The sequence below is a fragment of the Panulirus ornatus genome, chromosome 9, assembly GCF_036320965.1.
Source record: "Panulirus ornatus isolate Po-2019 chromosome 9, ASM3632096v1, whole genome shotgun sequence".
NCBI lineage: Eukaryota > Metazoa > Arthropoda > Malacostraca > Decapoda > Palinuridae > Panulirus > Panulirus ornatus.
In genome coordinates, this window is record NC_092232.1 from 59,916,143 (window position 1) to 59,921,558 (window position 5,416).

Here is a 5,416-nt window from a genome sequence, read left to right on the forward strand (position 1 = left end):
TGCTTTAGGGAAAAGAAGTTTAAGAGATCCTATACAGGTTTATGAAGTTATTATAATGGCATCCCTTTAACCTTGATATTTTTACTTCCTGTAACTAGTTCCAACAATTAAAATGATATTCAACATTGTGAGTTAAGTGACTGACTTTAGGATGCATTTGCATCTGTCAAAAACTGTATTTAGCAAATACTTCAACTTTCAACTGACCCATTCTATATTTTTATTCATTTCATCTCAGTTTTATCGCCTTTCTGTTACTGTTTAATATCAACAGTAGCCCGTCTACGTAGTTGGGGCTCTGAAGCAAAGGAAACTTTTTCTAGCATAGGTTAGGGTAGCATCTAAACCAAACCTAAATGACCTTACCTTAGAAATATGTTCAGACAGTACCTTCTGAAAATATTTCTTAAGGTAAGGTCGTGGGGATTAGCTTAGGTGCTAACTAAACCTTGGCTAGAAAAAGTTTGCTTTAAAGCCACAACTAGTTGAAAGGCCTACTTTAAGTGGTGATATTGAAACTCATTTGCTCCAGTGTGCCCTTCTGTCCGTTTGTTTTATGTCCATCTAAAGATGCATACGTTCAATTTTTGATGTAGATTGATTTCCCATCTTAGTTTCGTCTACGGAATTCTACATCTTCAGTTCAGCATACCATTGTGGTAATGAAGGGAAAGTCACCACATTCATAAGCCGAGTGGACGTAGCTTATTCCACCTCGTTAGAGAGAAAACTTACCTGTATTTGAATTAATGAACGGGAACAGAGAAGACAAAATTTTACTACACATATATCATACAACTACATAATTTATATTATATACATTACCATATTTCCTGCACTTTCCATCACAAATTTGCTGAGGTCATAACCTTGTAGTTACCATTACCTTACAACCTTAAGGATGGTGGTCTACAACACCTCTAGATTGATGGAGAAAAACAAAAGTTTCGTTTTACTATTAAGACCACAGAAATACGGTAATTCCACTTCACTACCACTAACTACTAGTTATTATACTTGTTGATTTTCGCGGCTAAGATTTTCATCCTCTGAGCGAAGCCATACAATAATCGTCCTTATCTACTCTGAGCATTGGATAGCCTCCTGATGATCAAGATTGCTGTTTTGGTTTTCCGTTTCCCTTGTTACTGCTGCGCCTCACTGCACACCTTACATGAGTGCCTTCCACAGTATTAGGGACAGCTGCTGGGCCTCACTGTAGCTACTTCTGGGACGGTTGCCAATCTTCCTCGTATTCCCTCATGACCACAGCGCCAAACCGACTCCCGCCATCAGGCCGAAACGCACAAACATTTCTGACAAAATTGAGACAACCGATTTCGCGTCAGTTTTGACACCAAGTGAATTTATACGACAATTACGTTCAAGATGCTTGGTTTTTCGTTCATGGATTGAACAGAAGCAACCAACGATGGTTGCTACTGCCCAATCCATGAAGTCCCCCCCACCACGGAAAGGTAACCAAGCTTCGGGGGGGATGGGTGTTTACCCTGACGCCAACGGAGAAACTCAATACAATATTTTTATTATAACTTTCCTTAATCTTGAAAAATGAATCAATGAGAGGGAAGAATAGCCCCAGCTATATGAAGATTGGCTAACCGAGTCCTTGAGCATTGTGTAGAAAGTGATTTCTTTGAGGGTTGCTTTATGGAAGGCACGGTAGCGTCGGAAGAGTTTCATTTTTTCTTTGAAGACGAAGGAAATTATCCCCGTGAATTTATGTATTTTTTTTTTGGGGGGGGGGCGGGATAATGTTCCCAAATTTTTTCTTTCTTTGTTTTTTAACGTCCCTACGTAGATATTATGTGTCATCCACTACTGGGAGAAAGCCAGACTTCCGCCAGATTAACGTTATCCTTGGCGAGGCGAAACTAAAGTTGTCTTGGTGTTGGTTCCTCAGTGATAACCCAAACACAAACACAAATACACCTCCAGTGTCCACTCTAGGGCCGTGTTCTCCTGCAGCACCAGCAGGAAGAAAGAACTCAGGTTCCTCACCAACTGAATCTTTTGGCACGGGGAGCGTGTGTCATCTCGACACGCCTTTTAACGCCCGTACGAGGTGCGGAGTGCAGTCGGTCTGTAACGTAGGACATGTCATGTGTTATTGGTCCCAGTCGGTCTAGAACGCTGGGCCTGACATGTGTTGGGGGACCAAGTCGGTCTTGAATGGTGGGCCTGACGTGTGTTGGGGGACCAAGTCGGTCTTGAATGGTGGGCCTGACAGGTCTTGAGACCTGCCATGTCTCCCTGAAGGTGGGCCTGACAAGTGTGGTGGGCTGCATTTCCTCATGGATGGTGGGTCTGGTAGGGAGTGTGGGCTGCAGTGCCACTTGAGTGGGCGAGGTCACTTGGTCAGCATCAGTGGGACGGTGAGGTTTCACTATTGCACAGCGACCGTTGATGGAGAGTGGTGTCACGTCGGCAAGAAGTGCCTTCTTGTAGGAGGCATAGCAGGAGTACTGGATGACGGCAATCCCGCGGTGGTTCTCGTAGGTCGTGTAGGACTGCATGTCGAAGCGAACGATGTCGCCAAACTGCTTGAAGAATTCCCAGACGTTCGTCCTTGAGATTTTGTATGGAACGTTGACGACCCTGATGGTATACCTCTGCAGGACGGTTTTGAGAACCCCTTGCAACTGCTCGTTGGTGGGCACGATGACATGTATGTCGTCATCATCGCAGCCCAACTCATCTATATGTGGGAGTCGGGTCTCGTGTGGTGGACGGTCCAGCAAATCCTCCTCATCGTGGAAAGGCAGGTAGGCCTGGTCAAGGAGGGCGACCCAGAGCACCTGCTGCTGCTCGACCACCTCCACAACTGAGCTTTTTGCAAAAACTTCCATGTTGAAGATACTATGGTTACGTTGTGCACTTTACGAAGTAACCTCGGTTATCCTTGTATGTCCACAAATATAGTGAGTCTATATTGATATGGAAAATATAGTAAGGTACCCCCATGCTCTAATATCCTACATAGAAATAAAAGCATAGTCGACTTTATACAAACAAAAGCATGTCGACTTCGGCGATTTTGAATGCAGAGACCATCTAAAATATTGTAGGTGGGTTAATGGTTATTACATGGTGACCAGGGGTACAGGTGGATGGGACAGACTGGATATAGTGAAGATCGATAGGTAGGACAGACAGGGTATAGTGAACATCCATAGATGGGAGAACAGGGTGTAGTGAAGATGCATAGATGAGACTAACAGGGTACAGTGAAGATTCGTAGATGGGACAAACAGGGTATAGTGAAGATGTGTAGACGGGACACACATTATAATGAATTGATTGATGGGACAAACAGGGTATAGTGAAGATCCATAGATGGGACAGGCTGGGTGCTGGGTATAGTGAAGATCCATAGATGGGACAGACAGGGTATAGTGAAGATGTGTAGATGGGACACACATTATAATGAACTGGTTGATGAGACAGACAGGGTATAGTGAATATTGATACATGGGACAGGCTGGGTATAGTGAAGATCCATATATGGGACAGATGGTACAGTGAAGATGTGTAGACGGGTCACACATTATAATGAATTGATTGATGGGACAGACAGGGTATAGTGAAGATAGATAGATGGAAATGTTGGCACAATCAAACAATGGCCAGGTGGTCCTGAGTAGCAGTTCTCTGTTACTTGCAGGCCAGAACTTAATGATGGTGAGAGATAATGGTGTCTCCCTCTGTAGTGAACATGATGGTGAGAGACAATGGTGTCTTCCTCTGAAGTGAACATGATGGTGAGATATAATGGTGTCTCTCTCTGTAGTAAACGTAATGGTGAGAGATAATGGTGTCTGTAGTGAACATGATGGTGAGAGATAATGGTGTCTCTCTCTGTAGTGAGCATGATGGTGAGAGAAAATAGTGTCTCCCTCTGTAGTGAACATGACGGTGAGAGATAATGGTGTCTCTCTCTGTAGTGAACATGATGGTGAGTGATAATGGTGTCTCCCTCTGTAGTGAACATGACGGTGAGAGATAATGGTGTCTCTCTGTAGTGAACATGATGGTGAGAGATAATGGTGTCTCTCTCTGTAGTAACATGACGGTGAGAGATAATGGTGTCTATGATTCGGTACGTAGAACTCACATGAGATTAATCAGATATATGATTATGAGCAGAAAAAGATGTTATCTATGTGTGATATGTAAGAGGAGGAAAACTACTCCCACACATCACATTTTACACACATTTCCACAGGACAAAGAAAGGTAAGGGGTATTGTTGTAATGGAATTGGTAAGACATTCATAAATATAAACGTAGGTTATGAATCTACTGTTCTTGTAGTACTACAGGCATTGAACCTTGTTCTTGTAGTACTACAAGCATTGAACCTTGTTCTTGTAGTACTACAAGCATTGAACCTTGTTCTTGTAGTACTACAGGCATTGAACCTTGTTCTTGTAGTACTACAGGCATTGAACCTTGTTCTTGTAGTACTACAAGCATTGAACCTTGTTCTTGTAGTACTACAGGCATTGAACCTTGTTCTTGTAGTACTACAAGCATTGAACCTTGTTCTTGTAGTACTACAGGCATTGAACCTTGTTCTTGAAATGTTGGCTTGGGGTTCATTGATATGAATATTTTTATGCTTGTGTAAATTGTGATTGTGAATAAACTTGTATATACATCATCTATACTGAAGGTGTGAGACTGACATTGGCTATCATTCTGTCATGTATGAATTATTAGACATATGTAACATATCATATCATACTTCTGATTCAACATAATGTGTAAGTGTTACTGGAGAGCTTTTTGTAAATGATAACTCTAAGAAGTCAAGCATGGACATTGCTTTTCTACACAGCGTCTACATTCTATTTTCTTAATGCACTGCAGGATGCACAGAATTCTTGCAATGGTGTTTATCTAAGCTTTGCATTTCTTTAATGCTACAATGTTGCTGGTTTCCAGGATTTTTGTAAATATCTTAACTTTCTCCTGCTTGGCTTCTATGAATTTTGTAAATATATTTTTCTGTTGCTTGATTTCTATGATTTTTGTAAATATATCAATTTTCTTTTGCTTTGTTCTCAACCTGTGTTTGGTTATTCTATAATTCATTTGTTATACAATATTGTTATGTGTACTGTGATCGTTTGCAATCTGAGAAAACGTTTATTATAATTTTTCTTATTTATGCGTAATCATCGTAAATGCGTAACTGAAATCTAGCGCGTTGGTGGAAGTGGCACTGGTGGAGGGACAGAGAGGCCCGCCATTTTTGAACAAGAGGTGGGCCGTTGACCGAGGGCTAGAGAATAAACAACATATAAGCAGGATTGTGATGGTGATAGTGGATGGTGTCGTGGTGTGCAGGTAAGTGAGGATAGTTTGGAAAATGTGTGGACCGTAATAGTTA